This window comes from Peromyscus maniculatus, chromosome X (assembly GCF_049852395.1).
Source record: "Peromyscus maniculatus bairdii isolate BWxNUB_F1_BW_parent chromosome X, HU_Pman_BW_mat_3.1, whole genome shotgun sequence".
Classification (NCBI taxonomy): domain Eukaryota; kingdom Metazoa; phylum Chordata; class Mammalia; order Rodentia; family Cricetidae; genus Peromyscus; species Peromyscus maniculatus.
In genome coordinates, this window is record NC_134875.1 from 110,070,373 (window position 1) to 110,088,477 (window position 18,105).

The window sequence follows — 18,105 nt, forward strand, 5'->3', positions numbered from 1 at the left end:
GAGAATCACTGTGCTAGACTAACATAGCATACGGTTTTGTTTTTTAACATTATTTATTTATGTATATTTGTGTGTGTGTGTGTGTGTGTGTGTGTGTGTGTGTGTGTGTGTGTGTGTGTATTGGTACTGCCACAGTATGCATGTGGAAGTAAGAGGATAACTTGTAATTGGTTCTCTCTTTCCACCTTATGAGTTCCAGTGGTCAAACTGGCAAGTATCTTTACCCACTAAGCTACCTCATAGGCCTGGCATACTATTTTATAGTACAACATGGTGGCACATACCTTTAATCCCAGCACTTAGGAGACAGAGGCAGGAGGATCTCTGTGAGTTCGAGGCCAGCCTGGTCTACAAAGTAAGTTCCAGGACAGCCAGGACTCTGTTACACAGAGAAACCCTGTCTTGTAACCCCCCTCAAAAAAGAGTAGCATAGTAAATAAATAAACTAGTAATACAGTCATTGTAATTATCAAATATGTACTATATATAATTGTATGAATTATATTTTTTGAGATATGTAACTCATTATGTAACTCAGGCTGGCTTCAGATTTTCAGTCCTGCCTCAGCCTCATGGGTGCTGTGATTGCAGGTGTGTGTTGTTGGTTTTTTTTTTTACTCTTTGATCTCTGGGGCCCAGCCACCCAGCTCCCAAATAAATACACAGAGACTTATTTCTACTTATGAATGCCTGGCTTTTAGCTTGGCTTGTTTCTAGCCAGCTTTTCTTAATTTAATTTAGCCTGTCTACCTTTTGCCTCTGGGTTTTTACTTTTGTCTATTCTATATGTCTTTCTTTACTTCTTACTCTGTTGCTGGCTTGGTGACTGGGTGGCTGCCCCTTGCATCCTCTTCTCCTTCCCCTTTTCTCTCTCCCCCTTTTCACTCTTCTCTCCTTCTATATAGTCTCTCTGCCTGGCAGCCCCACCTGATTCTCTCTCCTGCCTCACTATTGGATGTTCAGCTCTTTATTAGACTATCAGGTGTTTTAGACAAGCACAGTAATACAGCTTCACAGAGTTAAACAAATGCAACATAAAACGCCTTTAATCCCAGCACTCGGGAGGCAGAGCCAGGCGGATCTCTGTGAGTTCAAGGCCAGCCTGGGCTACCAAGTGAGTCCCAGGAAAGGCGCAAAGCTACACAGAGAAACCCTGTCTCGAAAAAACCAAAAAAAAAAAAAAAAAAAAAAAAAAGAAAGAAAAAAAGAATACAACATATCTTTATATAATTAAACAAACATTCCCCAGATAGGGAACCTGCATGAGACTGATCTAGGCCCTGTGTATGTGTGTGACAGTTGTGTAGCTTGGTCTGTTTGTAAAGCTCCTAGCAGAGAGATCAGGACCTGTCCCTGGCGCTTAGCTGGCCTTTGGGAACCTGTTCCCCATACTCGTGCAACACATCTTGAACTAATAATCCACAACTGGTGTGTGCACCCTTGCTCAGCGTATGCGTTACATTTTTAAGTGACTGACAACTCAGTCTCTTTATACAGGCATTAGCACAGACACATAAAATACACCACACTACTACAGTGGGGCAGCCTCAGCGTCACTAGGCTATAGGTGTTAGGTCTCAAACACAGGACTAACAGTTAACTGAAGTGCCTATTTAACATATCAAAATGGATCTGGCTGCCAGGTTCTCCCAGCATCCCTCATCCCCTACCTGTTCCAGGGAATGGCTGGCACACTCCAACCCCTACCCTGAACTCTCCAGCCCAGGGTCTGGGCTACCCTTTCCCCAGCTGATCTTCACTATATAATCCAGCCATTTTGGTAACTCGGCCCCTTTTGTCTACTCTTTACCCTCCTGGCCTTTTGGTCTCCTGAATCCCCTCTCTCCACTCCCCCCTCTCGGCCTGGTTCAGGGTCATGTTCACTCTCAACTCTCACAAATGCCTCTGCCTCTAGATATGCTCTCCCTTTAATCTACAATAAACCTCCTCCACCATACTTAGAAACAGTCACGTCCTCCTTTTTAATTTCAATTTTTTCAATAGGAAATTTCCAACTGCATTATAATCTTATGGACTCTTTGCTATATATATGGTCCAGTGTTGTTGATGGGAATGCATTCTGCAGCATGAAATGTCATTATACACTATCAGACTGTAGTTCAGGAGCAAAATTAGACCTGGGCATCCAATTCTGCATGATATACAAGTGTTGACACTTGTATCTGCTGGCAGAGTGGGAGAGTACTCCCCTTGAGTGAGAATATCTTTGTTGGCCAGGAGATAAGGCTCTGAGCACAGATTGGATAGGGCATTAGACACAAGAGTTTTGTATAAATGTGGGACTCTGAAAAGGCTGTATCTGAGTAGAAATAAAAGCCATTCATTAGCTGGGGTCTAAAATAATCTTTTCCTGCTTTTGTTTGAAATTTGACTGAAAATTAAAAAAAAATCTATACCCATTAGAATTAATATCCTGATATTTTTCAGATAATTTATAGTCTGAATTCATATGTCCTATGTGATCAAGCAGCCCTGAACTGAAAAATTGGTGTGAAATTGGCCCCGGGGTGGAACACTTGGAGGACTTGTGACAAAATCAAATGCAAGACGTCTCTTGAGGGAGACACTCAAGCGAGACTGAAATGGACTTGGAGAGAGACATGGGTGTGATGTAATATTAAGCAGAGCCCGTGTACTCCGGGTGTGGAGAGCAGACTGGCCTTCGGGGACAACTTCCCCAACAATTACTTCTGTCTGTGGGGGGTCAGAAGTGTGTCCTTGACCAAGAATTTGCTTGATGGGGTAAAAGCAAACCAAAGTGATAACCTCTGACTTTTGAGGTTCCCAGGCATTGAATTTTTGTTTGCTGTGCTCTTTGAACTCTGGAGCCAGCCTAGATTAGGCTGGGCTGACCTTCAGCCATATCTGTACGGCCTGGATTTCTATGCAAATGTGAATGCATAAGCCATGAACCAGGTGTCCTGAAGAGGACACAAAGCTAAAGAAAAAAGAAAAAAATCAAGTGGGAAGCCATGTACTAATTGTGGTAGAAATATTAACAGACAAACCCAAAACATTTAAAATATTTTATTAGTTGAAGTTAAAATATAATTACGTTATTTCCTCCTTCCCTTCCCTCTCTCTAGCCCTTCCCATTTATACTCCCCTTGCTTTCTCAAATTCATGGCCCCTTTTTCTTTTCTTTCTTTCTTTCTTTCTTTCTTTCTTTCTTTCTTTCTTTCTTTCTTTCTTTCTTTCTTTCTTTCTTTCTTTTTTTTTTTTCAAGACACGTTTTCTGTGTAGCCCTGGCTGTCCTGGAACTCATCCTGTAGATCAGGCTGGCCTTGAACTCACAGACATCCACCTGTCTCTGCCTCCTAAGTGCTGGGATTAAAGTCGTGTGACACCATGCCTGGCTGGCCCCTTTTTCTTTAATTTTTCATTTATATAATATTTAATAGTATATAACTATATATTTACATACATACACACACATATATGTTATATATCCCTAAATATATAACTACAACCTGCTCAATCTATATGTTCTTTTTATGTATATTATTTCAGAGCTGACCACTTTGTATTGGATAACCAATTGGGAGACTCTTCCCTTGGGAAGATGATTTCTCCTAGATCTGAGAATGCCTTAATGTGCCTGTAGTTCTTTTTAAATAAACAGGAAAGGGCTTCTGTTTAGGATGTAGAAATTTGCAAGGGACTATGATCCTCACTGTACCATGTGATCTGAAGCAACTTTCCCCATTCCAAAATGCTGCTGTGTTCCAGTAACCTATATAGCAATAAATTCATGGGTAGATGTTCCTAGGCTAAATTTGACCAAATGGCAATCTGTGGCCAAGGAGAGGGCTCAGTCGGTAAAGCTCTGGCTTTGCTAGAATGAGGACCCAAGTTCAGATGCCCACATAAAAAGCCAGGCACAGTGCTATGTACTTACAGCCCACCAATGGTGAGGTAGGATGCAGAGACAGAGCCTGTGAGAGCCAAGGTTATGTTTTAAGTTTTAATTACTGTGCCTAAGAGATCCATAAAACAAAAATGCCTCTAACCTGTAAGCCCCTTTCCTAAAGATAGATACTCCCTGAGGTGCTGGAGGCTGTTGTTCATATAAGATAACAAGCCACATGTTTCCACTTCCCTAAACAAGGTTGGTCGACCCAACTGCACAGGATGTGTTGATCACATGCGAGTGGGAGATACATAGGCAGGAAGTATATCAGGATGTATGTTTGTGCTCCATTGGACAAATGTGGGAAGTATGTAGTCTTGTGGGTTTGCCTTTATAAGCACCTGGCCAATGTAGCTTGTGGCCATTTTCTGGGAACCCCAGTATGTACGTGTCCAGAGTCCATCATCCTGGTCATTATTTAATTAAAGTTTGCTTCAAATTTGGCTCAAAATTGTGGTAGTGGTCTTATTCTCGCGTGCTGGGATTAACAAGCCTTCAAATAAATGTTTAAGACCTGAGAAAAACCACCTGAAGTTGTCCTCTCACCCACCCCTCAAACATATACATACATTCATGTACATCTCCAAAACACTGTAACTTGAGACTGCTCTAGTTAACTAGGGGTTGTAAATGTGAATGCTCCATTGACACATGATTGATTATTTTGCTCATCTCCAGAAAACCAAGGACTGTAGCTAGAGTTTTCCTGCCTGGCCCACAGTCAGGACAAATCTCTCTCACCCGCCAGTCCCACAGCCGCTCAGACCCAACCAAGTAAACACAGAGACTTATATTGCTTACAAACTGTATGGCCGTGGCAGGCTTCTAGCTAGTTGTTCTTGCATCTTAAATGAACCCATTTTTATTAACCTATAAGTTGCCACGTGGCTCGTGGCTTACCAGGATCTTAACATCTTCTTATGGTGGCGGCTGGCAGTGTCTCTCTGCCTCAGCCTTCCACTTCCCAGAATTCTCCTCTCTCCTTGTCCTGCCTATACTTCCTGCCTGGCTACTGGCCAATCAGCATTTTATTTATTAACCAATCAGAACAACACATTTAACATACAGAACATCCCATAGCACTTCTCCTTTTCTTTTTTTCAAAAAGGAAGGTTCAGGAAAACTCTAGCTACAAAGGACGATTCAAATATTTGTGAAATTTTCTTTAATCCTTTTTCCTAGAATTACAATCCCACAATAAAATTTTGCTCACAGTATAATGCTACAACCAGCTGATAGGTTTTCTGTGATGTGATAATAGGTTTCTCTGCTGATGCAGTAAACCAGATCAAGCTGAATTAAATAGTAAAAGACCAGGTATATTTGAGCAAATCAACTCCCAGGTGAGTCCTCCATCCCCCAGAGATCTTGTGGTGGGGAGTGGTAAGGGGCAGGAGGGAAATAACATGGCTGATCTATAGGAGGGGTCTTAAATACCCTATAGGCATGGGGCGATGATGCATCCTCCACAAGTTGGGTTTGTGCCCATTTATAAAGCTTGGGGTGGGGATGGGGGAGCTGGCAGCTTCAGGGGAGGAGCCGCCATCTCTGTTGGTGTTTTTTTTTTCTGAGAGAGCGGGTTTGGAGAGAGAGAAGTGGACCGAGCTGGAGATATCAGTTGAACACCAGCCACATTGCATTTTAATTTACTTAGTACTGTTTTACTGAGTTTTCACAAGTTGCTTTTGCCTGTCAGAGAGTTCCATATGTAAGGGCCCTGTGGCCTTTATTGGCCACTGAAGCTTCATGGAAACCCAAGTGTCAGTCACAAATAACCAGTGATGGAGCTAGTTCAGTGTGTCCCATGCCTTTCTGTGCACTGTCCTGCAGAGAAGGTTTCCTGTGCATCTCCCCAATCCCTGACACTTCATACCCTGACATCAGGCTAAGAATATCTGAGCCATTTTAATATTAAAGCCCTCGTTCTTTGCTCTAATTTTATAAACCTTAAGTTACCTTCTGTTAAGTATTGCCTGTGACTTATCTAAAGAAAAAAATGAACTGGTTAGGTAGAAATTTAAAAGGATGCGGGGAGGCCGTGGCCAGGATGTAAAATAAATAATGAATAAAAAAAAAACCTAAAAGGTATTCATTCTAGTTGTATTTTAGCAAAAATTAATCATGAAACATACTGGCAGTAATCATTTGGTTTCTGGTGGGCCAGTATGAATCAGGATTTCTGAAATGAAGTTAATAGATTTGTAGCAACCAGGAACTATATTTAGACCAGTGTGACTTCTTCAAGGTCTGAGGGAGTAGCATCCTGCTAGTTCTGCTGTGTCACTTCCTTCTCATATCTACAGTACATCTAGAGAAGAGTCTATATGAAAGCCCATAGTGCAGAAAAGAGACAGACCTGGAAACAGATAATTGCCAAAATATGCTGTAAGGGCTGTAATACACTGTCATGAAAGAAGAGCCAGAGGAATGTAAAGGAGAATATGAGCTGTTAAACCATGCAGGCTCATTCATGGCTTCTGCTTGCTAACATTTCATTGGCCAGAACATGTCATTGTACTAAACCAAAAGTTGATTCAATTCACCATGAAGCCATGGAAAGGACAGGGAGTGCTACTTCTGTAACCAATGGAAGGAAAACTGGGAGACATGTAATAGTCCCCCCCACTTTGGCCATTGGGGAGATATTCCGAGACTTTCAGGGCATGTCTGAAACTAAATGCTATCATATGTATATATGATAAAGTTTAATTTATAAATTAGGTATCATAAGAGATAACTGTGCTGGATAATCTTCACTAACAACTTGATCAGATCAACAGTTGTCTAGTAGGCATAGCTGTCCTTCTGCCTTTGGGCTGCATGCACTCTAAGATAGCTATGAATGTACCCCAAAACAAAATCATAACTTACTTAAAAGAGTATGAGGATTTTTGCCATTTTATTTTAAAGATTTGTTTTTATTTTCAATTATGTGTGTTTAGGGTGCACCTGAGTGTTGGTAACTTCAGATACCACAAAGGGTGTTGGATCTCCTGAAGCTGGAGTTACAGGCAGTTGTAAGTTGCCTGAGTGGGTTCTGGGAACCAAACTTAGGTCTTCTGCAAGAGTAGGATGTGTTTTTAGTCATTGGACTATCTCTCAAGCCCCATCATTATATTTTGTTACTTGATTGCACACTTGTGGAGTGTGAGCTTTGTAGATGACAATACCTCAGTGTCAAAAGGTTGGACATGCTGACTCTAGGGCATTATTAGATACACCTTTGGATGTATCTGTGAGGGCATTTTCATGGAGGATCAATGGAGGGTAGAAGACCCACCCTAAATGTGAGGAGTACCATCTCATGGGCTGGAGTCCTGGACTGAATATGAAGGGAAAAAGCATTTCAACTGAACTCCAGCATTCCTCTTTCTGTGCTTCCTAGTCTCCCCAGATGTGAGTAAACAGCTTCCAGCCCCTGCTGCCAGTCTTGAGTTTCTTCTACTGCCACAATGAACTGAATCCTAAAAATGAGTCAAAACAAGTCTTATCTCAGTTATTTGGTGCACTATGAAGAAAAGGAATTAATACAGTGATCATAATAAAGTAGATCAAATTCAATATAGTTTAACAAAGTCATATGAGAGACATTATTGGTCTCTCCCAATATTGTACTGTGCTCGCTCTTTTTATTGACTGGATAATTAAAATCTTAGAAAGCAAAACTAAAAATAAGGGGAAACTACTTTAATCCAATCAACTTTTGTTTTCCTTGATCTTATAGGCAAGCCCCAATCCCGGCATTGTAGTGGGTAGTCATTCCAGCTTTGATCTGGAAGTTCCAACCCCCATTGAGGCTTCGGTAACTGTCACACCTACAAGGCAGGGCCAAGAGAGAACGCTGAAGACCCGAGATCCGGATGCACCGGCCTCTTGGTTCCTGGACCCTGGACGCTGGCGGTAGACCGGGCAGAGTTCTCCAGAGAACACCACCGGACTGTGCACCACACCTTTCCCGGACCCTGTAAACTATCCCTTCACTTGTAAGTTACCCCACAAAATAAACCTCCCTTTTAACTACGTTCAGTGGCCTTAATAATTTCACCAGTACCACACTATCTGCCACTCCACCCTTTGTTTTTATCTCTCCCCTTTTATTTTCTTTTTGAGAGAGTCTTCCTATGCTAGTCTAGGCTAGTCTTGAACTCACTATGTAGTCCACTCCTCCTGCGCTGGTATTACAGGCATATGTTTCCATGTCCAGCAATCCATTTTTCATCTCATGCAATGCCTTTCTCCTTACTCTAGCCTCCTGGTCAGGTGGTCTTGTAGTTCCAGTGGTGGAATGTGGTGCCTTTCTTTTTCAAGCCTTCACATCTGCTGTTTCCTTGTCCTAGCCCTCTCTTCCAACCTCTCTGTTCTGACAGCTACTCATTACAGTGTCTCCACCCAGCCTGCTCAGCAGTACAGATGTTAGCTGTGCATTTTAGCTCCATCTCTGCTCTGCCAAAGCTTCAGCCCTTGATTTCATCAGAGCCTCTGTTACAAAGGTTCTGTTACAAAGCTTTTCTTATTTAATTGACTATCTCCTTCTGGACTGATCTTCCTGAGGTTGGGAATATCATGCTATTTCACTATTGTGTCTCCAGTACCTAATATGCCTTGCATAGAGGAGTACTCATTTTGTTTTTATTTAATGAACATATATACAGGTGGGAAAAAACTAAAGATACAGTTTGGTTTTATAATCTATTCAAAGAAATTTATTTTGAGAAGTCTACTGTATAGAAATGTCCTCAAGTCTTATGAAAATGTCATCTATGCACAGCCCATGCATGCTTCAAAGGCTGCTCTGTTTTCTGCTGTTTATTTTCATTATACAAGTCTTTCTTTTGTTAGGCTTTTGTGGTCCACAAACTACATTTCAAGACAGCCTGCAGGTTACCCATGTAGTCCGTAGAGAGACTTTTTCCTGTGGCTATAATAAGACAGAACCTGATTGCTAATGTTTGCAGCAATTCAAAGGATACATCATGAATAATGATCAGCTCTTGTGGCTGACTGGATGCCAAGGGACAGACAGCAGCATGTCCCCCAAGAGAGAGTGGCAGGTTCTGTCTTTGTAGGCTACAGTGCTCCAAGTTATTTGTTTATGGCCAGAAGACTAATTGTTAATCAATGTGTTTCTGAGTGAAAAAGAGGCCCAGATGCTACATGCTAATTTTCTTTTTGAGAGTGTCAATTTATGCAGTTCTAGCTTGAAGGCTGGAAGAGTCAATCAGTCACACCTGACTAGTTGCTCTGCATGAAAATATGAACAATAATGTTTTCTCCCTGGAATTTGAGGAAGAAAATCTCATTAGAACAGAAGCCATTCTTAGTTCCCAGTAAATGGCAGAAAAGAAGGCCAATTGATTAAGGATTAGAAAGTGATTGGTTGGGTGGTGTGAAGTAGGGGTGGGTTGTTGGAGGAGGAGAAGTAATGGAAGAGACCCTGATCTTCCAGGGTCCCAGCATATGGATTTGTTTACTTCAGGAGTTAATTGCCAGCTGAGGCTCGCGTTCTTGCATCTCATTTCAGATTTTGATGATGGAGAAATTATTCTTTTTTTTTCTGATGAGAAATTAGATTCAAGTTGCATAGGCTTAAAATGTTGATGCTAGTAATTGGCTAGATTTAAGGATACAGGATTTCACAATTAGATTCTCATTTAAGAAAAAGCACCTTGCTTTATTTAGAAAATTAGTTGTTTATTAGTCAAAGTGGATTTGCTTATGAGGCCTAAACTATTTGGATTCATTTCACATAAATGTTTTCTAGGTAGAGAAACATAAGCCAACATAATAACATACTTAATGAGCTGCATGAACATCCTGGGCAAATCTTAAGAGAGAAACCACTACTGAAGGAGCAAAATGGTTTCCATTTTCCCCCAAAGTCCCAATCATTGTAGGTTATCATATATAGAGTAGGGCATTTATTTATTTTTTATTTTCTGAATTTCTTCTTGTATAATGTCAGATTCCTTAAAAATTTGCCCTGACTTTTCTGGCTAACTTAAAGCTATGGTTGGTAGCATGGAATCAGTTGTTTCTCAAATGAGATCAGCAATCCTTTTGGGTAGAGTATGTGTGTTCATATATGTATTGGACTGCTAAAACAGCTGTGAAGAGAGTTTGGAAATTCCACTTTAAAGGACTGAGCAGGGATATGGAAAACTCTTTAGATTTATGATTAGTCCCTTCCAAATTGTATATACCTCATTCTTTGTTGTTGTGGCCCTTCATTTCTCAATGATTTCAAAAGTTGCCATGAAATTCTCAACGTAAGTGTTTGAACATGATAAGGGCCTTGGAGTCTTCTCCTTTGCACATTTTGTAACCTACTTGAAGAGTGAACTTCATTTTGTTTTTATTTAATGAACATATATACAGGTGGGAAAAAACTAAGACTTGTTCAATAGCCAGATAGAGGAGACTAAACAGGGCCGAGTCTGGGTAAGGAGGCAGGGTGTTTCGGAAGACAGAATCTATAGGATATGTAGATATTACACAGAGTTTATTAGGGTTAGTAATTCTTGTGGTTATAGAGGCTAAGGAGTCCCACAGCAGGCCTCCTGCAAGCTGGACATGTGAAGGTGTCTGAAAGCCACCGAAACTTATGGTGAAACTATGAGTTTGAGGCCAAAGTCACTAGAAATTGATGGTAAGAGGTGCATAGCAAGCAACTAGTATATATTCTTGTATGCAAAGGCCAGAGAACATGGAGCCCTGGTAAACAAAGGAAGGAAAACAGAGTATATCCCAGGTTTAGGAGACAGAGGTAACATTTCCTCTTTCTGTTTTTGTCTAGGTGCTCAGCTTTTTGTACAGTATCTACTTATATTGAGGACGTATCTCTACTTCATCCATTCAAAAATCTTTGGAAACAACCTTACATATTCACCCATAAACAGTGCTTCACCAGTTTTCTTGGTATTTTTAATCCCATTGACACTTAAAATTAATACCACACAAGAAAGGGATGAAAGTGGATGTCACAGTCTCTATATAGTAGGATGGAAAAAAACTAGAAGATAATGAACTGGAAGATGAGAAGTGGCTTCTCTATACAACATTTCCAAAATCTCAGGGGGAAGTTCTGGGAAGGAATTTTCATGGATAGATGATCTGCTGACCATGCTTTCACACACCCCCAGTGTCGCTTTTTCTAGGATTTTCTCTTACTAATGATGTCACCACCCTTACCTTAGAGCTCTTGTAAATGAATGTAAGCCCAGATCACTCCCCAGAATTTCAGGTACTTTTGGCTAACAGAGAGAAATGCATATGGTCAGCAATAGTTGGGAAAATTCAGTATGTCCTCCCCCACAACCAGGTTGGGACATAACTCTAAAAATAGAACTCAAACCTACATTCTGTCAATCATCAAGAACTTGGAGCAGCCAGTCCTGAAATAGGAACCTGTTTCTTTAAGCTCAGTGACTCACTTCTTAGGCCTTCCACTATTCTCTAAGAGTTCAAAATAGGCTTAACAATGTTCTGAATATGTTCTGGTTGTGTATAAGTATCTCTCCAAAAGGTTCATGTGTTGAAGGCTTAGTTCACAGCTAGTGTTTCCAGAGAGGTGATTGGATCATAAGGGCTCTGACCTACTGAATGGATCAGTCCATTTTTGAGGTCATAGTTAAATGGACTTTTAGGGGGTGGGTATGTGACAGGAGAAAGTATGTGGCTCAAGGGACTCTGGGTCACGATGCTCTGTCTTCCCTGTGCCTTGAGATGAGCCACTTTAATCTACCCCATGGTCCTTATCATCATGACATTCTGCCTCATGGCACACAGGTTGAGAAGCTAAAGAGCCAGGTAACTATGAACTCAAACTGTGAGCCAGAATAAAATCTTCTGAGTTTGAAATCATTTTCCTCAGGCATTTGTCAGATCAATGAAAAGATTAACAAACACAAGGAAGAAATATTTCAGACAGTAGGCCTCATTGTCTTTTGTAAAGGGAGTAGGACACATTCAAATAGAATTCTGTGTCTAGATTCTGGGTATGCTAGATTCTTCTTTCTCATCTATACTTCTGATTCTACCAGCAAGAAATTATTTTATTTTATATTAAAAAAAAATTTGTGTGCATACATGCCTACCTGCCTGCCTGCATGTGTGTATGTGTGTGCTAATGTCATGTGTATGGAGGTCAGAGGACAACTTACAGGAATTGGTTCTCTTTCCACCAAGTGGGTTCTAGGAATAGAACTGTCTGGTCCTGAGGCTTGGTTGCCTGCTCCTTTGCCTGCTGAGCCATCTCACTGGCCTGAGAAATTATTTCACCCATCCAAGTACTAACCAGGTCCAGCCCTGCTTAGCTTCCAAGATCAGATTAGATCTGGCAAGTTCAAGGTAGTATGGCATAAACAAGAAATTATTTCTAATACCCCTTCAGTGAATATAAAAGCCCTAGGGCAGCCCTGTGTTTGATCCTCAGTACAACAAAGCAACACCATACAAAACTTAGGGAAGATCCAGATGGCTATATTTACATAGCTACCCCAGAATATGTACTACTGGGTTGAGCCCTTCAATATTAATTATCTATTCCTAGATTGTAGTTGAAAATATATTTTCACTTACTGACTTGACAGTTCTTTTGGGGGGGCTGTGGGGCTATATGCTGGGTATCAAACCCATGGCCTTGCACATGCTTGGCAAGTACAGTAGCACTGAGCTATATCCTCATTTGGATTTTTCATTATATCTTCTCCCCTTACAAGTACCCACCCATAAAGAAAGTATAAAAATTATTAAAGGAAGCAAAATAGCTCACTCAAACTATTCCATCTCAGGGTAAAGTAATGTGTATGTGATTGAGAAGCTAAGGATGAGATTCTGCAAATGACACCTCTGTTGCTAGCTGTCCCTGTTAGGCTTTACCTAGAAGAGCATTAAAGATAGCTTATTGGGCTGAACAGAGGACAAAAGACTTCATTTTAGATCTATTGCTGTGAAGACACACTATGACCAAGGCAACTCTTATAAATGAAAGCATTTAACCATAAGCTTGCTTATAGTTTCAGAGGTTTAGTCCATTTCATCATGATGGAGAGCATGATGCCATGCAGGCAGGAAGGCATGACACTAGAGAAGTAGCTGAGAGTTCTACATTCTGATCCACAGGTCGAGAAAGAAATGTTGGTCTTGGCTTGGGCTTTTGAAACCTCAAAGCTCATCTCTAGTGATACGCTTCCTCCAGCAAGTCCATATCTATGCCAACAAGGCCACACCTACAAATCCTTCTAATCCTTTCAAAGAGTTCCACTCCCTGGTGACTAAGAGTTCAAATTTATGAGCCTATGGGGGCCATTTTTATGCAAACTATCAGACTTCTTTCTTACTGCCTCCTATATCTATGAGCATCAGCCCTTAAATGGCCTTTGACTTTGTCAGCAGCAGTTGGTTCCACCAATAATTGGTTCCAATTTTCCAGGAGGTATTTATTTATTTATTTTTTATTTTTATGTTTTGGAGCTGAAGACCGAACCCAGGGTCTTGCGCTTGTTAGGCAAGTGCTCTACCACTGAGCTAAATCCCTAACACCTATTTTTATTAATATATATTAAATGTACAGGGGGGCTTCATTATGGCATTTACATACATGCTTATGATATACTTTGGTGTACTCCTTTAGTTTCATATCTTTTCCCCCTAGCTTCCACATATGGGAGAAAACATATACTTGTTTATGTGGGACTGACTTATTTCACTTAACACAATGTTATTCAGTTGCATCTATTTTTCAAAATTAAAAATAGTACTTATTTTTTTTCACAATTTAAAGGTGTTTCTATTCTTTTTGTTATTCATTTTACATACCAACCACAGATCTCCCTCTCATCCCTCCTCCCGCTTCCTCCACCCCCTGCCTAACCCCTCAACCCACCCCTCATAACTTCCTCTAACAGGTTAAGTTCTCTCATGGGGTGACTGCAAAGCCTGGTACATTCAGCTGAGGCAGGACCAAGCCCCTCCCCCTGCATCAAGGCTGAGCAAGGCTGTAGGGAATGGGCTCCAGAAAGCCAGCTTAGGCACCAGGGATAGATCCTGGTTGCACTGTCAGAGACCCCACAAACAGACCCAGCAAATAGCACTTCTAAGTGTTTTTGTTTGTTTGTTTGTTTTTAGTTTCTCTAGAGTCAGCCTTTCAAGGGTTTTTCAGAGGCACAGTTCTCTGTACTACAAAATCTTGTACATACCTTCTGGGGTACCAAGTATCAGTCAAACAGGTCCCTTCTGGAGGTCTGCCAACCCTCCCCTTGATCTTCTAAGTATAGTCTCATTTCTTCCCTTTGTTTCACAGCCCCTGGTTTAGCACCTGCCTCCTACAGTTTAATATAGTTGGCTATCTCAGTGTTTTCTTTTTGCTTTCTTGCCAACTTACTATATTCAGTTTCGTCTGTTAAAACAATTGGCATGTCTTCTGTATTATGATGGAATCTTGAACCATGCAGTCAGTGTTTAAAATTAAGAACAGAAGCAGGAAAAAACTCTAGGAGTTTTACAAAGAGATCTTCAACCCAAAAGGTTGATTTCGAAGGTGACTGTTACTAGACTGACTGTTGTGAATAGCCTAAGATCTAAAATGACAAGCCCATTTCAAGTAATGAGGAGCTTTCCCTCCAAGTCTAATTGTCCTAATGACTTGAGAGCAGGCATTGGAGAAGCAGTCACTAAGTATTTGGGAGTGACAGACAGTGGGTTAACTGGTCTCCACAGATGGCTCCAACAGTCCCTTTCCCTTCTGCCACATACATATCACTGTATCAGGGTAGGACTTGTTTTTTCCTCCTTGTCTAATCTGCTTCCTATCTGGCTTTATGTTGACAGCCGTGGATTCTTTTTGTTTAGTCATTGCTTTAGTTTTATTTCTGGGTATGATGACAAACTCCCCTGGCAAAGCTACTCGAAGAAAGAGAGTGAATGCACGGATGCATTTGCGCTAGCTGGTGCTTATCTGCTTCTTGCCTTAATGCAGTCCGGGGTGCAGTTCCTGAAATGGTGTTGCTCACGTTCAGGGTGGGGCCTTCCCACCTCCACCTCGCTTAAACCTATTAAGAAAATCCCTCAGAGGCATGCTAACAGACCAACACAAGCCAGACAAGTCCTTATTGAGACTCTCATCCCAAGTGATTATGGATTGATTCAAGTTAACAATTAAAGCTACCCATCACAAATAGCTCTGTGCCATGCCATGCCTCTGGAGGGGCAGGACTCAACCAGGAGCTGCCTGGGGTTTCTACTCCAGGGCTGCAACATAACAAAAGCAACAGTTCTGTGGCATGCTATGCAGCTGGGGGGAGGGAATAGGACTCTCAACCAGGAGCCAAGACTGTTGGGGGATGGGGGTGGGAGTGGCCAGCATTATAGAGTCAGGAGCTGGAAGAGAGAGAGGCAGAGCTGGAGCTGTTCATGGGCTGAGGAGAAAGACAGATCTGAAGAGGTGAGGGGGGGTGAGGAACAGGCTAATGTGAATGGCCTGCTTGCCCTCGAGTCCGAGGTGATGTCCGGGCCTGCCGAGGAGGCTGAGGTGCTGTGCGTGACAGAGGCCTGTAGTCTGGGCCGTCACCTAGGGCCATGTTGGTGTCTGAGGGCTGTACTGTGGTGGGGGCCATGCTGATCTGAGTGGACTGTACTGCCATCTGGGGACATGGTGTCATCTGGGCAAGGCTGCTGCTAAAGGCTATGTCTGGGTCCATGGTCCTACCAAAGCCAGGGTCTATGTTGATGTCCATAGCTTCTGATAACATCAAGTGCATGCCAATGCCAGGGGTCTGGGCTGCCATCTGTAGCCATGCTGGTGTCTGAGGGCTATGCTTCTGTGGAGGCCATGCCAAGCTAGGTGGCCTGTGCTACCACCTGGGGCCATGGTGACATCTGAGCTTGGGCTGCAGCCTAGGACTATGTCTGGGTCCATGATCCTTCCACAGCCAGGGTCTGTTTTGATGTCTGTGGCCCATGTTGCTACCAAAAGCCACACAGATGCCTGGGGTCTTGGCTACAACCTGTGGCCATGAGGATGTCCAAGGCCAGGCTGCCATCAGGGACAGCCTTGGTGTCATCTGGTTCAGGGCTTCTGCAGAGGGTCATGTCTGGGTCTGTGGTCTTACTGCATCCAGGATCTGGGGTGGTATCCATGGCTCCAGTTGCAACAGAGGACTTTGCAGATGCTTGGGATCTGGTCAACCCCCTGGGACCATGTTGGTGCTTGAGGGCCATGCTGCTGCAGGGAAAGTGCTGATCAAGGTGGCCTGTGATGACACCAGGACTATGGTTTCATCTGGGCTGGAGCTATGAACTGCTGGAGCATGTAAAGGGGATGAACCTACAGATCCAAAGCAGCAGGCTCTATCTCCACAGCAACAGGAGATCCAAGAGGAGCCCCAGTGAGAGCCCATTATCAGTGGTGTAGCAGAAACCAGAGGCCTCCAGCCAGACCAATGACTTGTGGCGGTGAACACTTGCAAGAAAAGATGAATGGACTAAAGGGTAAATAGTGTGACTCAATGGGCCACCTACAGCTTCCATAAGATTCTTCGTGTGTGTGTATGTGTGTGTGTGTGTGTGTGTGTGTGTGTTTCTGTTTTTGTCTCTGTTTTATTTGGATTTTGGTTTTTCTTTTATCTAGTTTTGATTTGGGTGGGAGGTTGCAAGCACAGAGGGCAGATTTGAGGAGACAGGGAGATAAGTGGGATTGGAATGCATGATGTGAAATCCACAAAGAGTCAATAAAAGTTATAATAAAAAAAGATTACCTATGTGTAGATTTTTAACTGTCAACCTGCTGTTATGAGTTTTAAATTAATCCTTTTGTTACAGATTTTACAGAGTTTTCATCATACTAAGTATGCTTACAAATCTTGAAGTATGGAAAGTTTACATAATTATATAGTCTTATAAATCTTGAGATAAGATTTATACCTTAGCAAAAGTTTTAGAGAGTTAAACCGGACCAGAGCATGAGATGAGCAGCAGTCATCCCCACTGGGAATAGTCTGTCCCTTTTTGATTTTGTTTTGTACTCTTTTTCTCTGTCACATAGTCAGGTGGCTCACCTAATATGAGATTTCAGAAGAAACCTTTAAACAATCATGCTTGGGTCTAGAGGAGGGGGAACCATAACCCAACTCCAGAGCTAGCTTTTAATTGGAGTGGGCATAGTAGAAAACAACATAATGCCATTCATACCTTAAAGACACCTGAATCCCTGTAAAACTGAATATAGTAAGCTGATAACAAAGAAGGCTTAGAAATAGGAAATTTTTGAGTCCTGGCTATAGATGAGGATGCTGCAGGAGGGAGCTGAAGGATGCACCAGCCAGTGAAGTGTGTGCAGGGTGTGTGTTGCAGATGGCCTACTCATTTGCTTTCTTCCCCTTCTGGTAGGTCTGGCTCCCAGTTTCCACTTTGTAATAAACTTACAGATCCATCTATGGTAACTGAGAAGACAGGATATTTACACAGTGAGGGGTGGAGGAGACCAGACAAAAATAAACAGGGCTTGGAGCAAAGAAAAGAGAAATAGGGAATGGGGAATCTCTTTCCATTTTCCCAATCACTCACAGTATTTGTGAAGGTTCCAAATAATATTAGGGTCTAGGGTGCCCTTAGGTGGCCCTTTGGATTGATTATCTAAGGGGTATTGAGGCCAACTTGGATTGCAAAAGCGAATAAGTTTAGTACCCTTCAGGTCGGGTGTCAGGTGGAGAGGCTAGGGTTTTCTAAGGGGCATCCCAAGGGGGAATGAGAGGATATGGAAGACATGTCCCCATAGATGAGAGAGGAAAAGGAAAATGTCACTGCAGCCTGTAGTTGTGGGTCTCCCCAGGACTCAAGGAGTACTGAGCAAGGACCACGTCATTCCAGTGGGTCATCATCACTCTCAAGGGAGTTCAGGGGCTTAGCCTGGCTAAGCCAGAGGAGAGACTCAGTGCCTGGTACAATGCAAAAGATGCCAGGGGTCTAGGCAGTAACCTATGGCCATGTGGGAGTCCAAGGGCCATGTCACTGTCAGGACCATGCTAAGCTGAGTGGCCTGCACTGTTACCCAGGGCCGTGGTGTCCCCTGAGCCAGGGATGCTGCTGAGGGCCATGTCTGGGTCCATGGCCCTAGAGCAGGCAAGGTCTGGGTTGATGCCTGTGGATCTTGTTACCACCAAGGGCTGAGCAGATGCCCA

The 18,105-nt window shown here is 42.5% G+C and overlaps 1 long non-coding RNA gene across 9 annotated transcripts in view; it reads left to right on the plus strand.

Annotated features, from left to right (window-relative positions):
- LOC107400732 (uncharacterized) overlaps window positions 1–18,105 on the plus strand; it is a 49,797-nt gene that overhangs the window by 14,610 nt on the left and 17,082 nt on the right. For 7 of the 9 annotated variants that reach the window (XR_006068234.2, XR_013048092.1, XR_006068235.2 and 4 more), the window contains one exon: window positions 7,656–7,914. This is a non-coding gene — a long non-coding RNA (uncharacterized LOC107400732). Of the gene's footprint in view, window positions 1–7,655; window positions 7,915–10,724; window positions 13,410–16,288; window positions 16,418–18,105 lie in introns of those variants that run through there. The other 2 variants (XR_013048089.1, XR_013048091.1) reach the window with 2 other exon arrangements.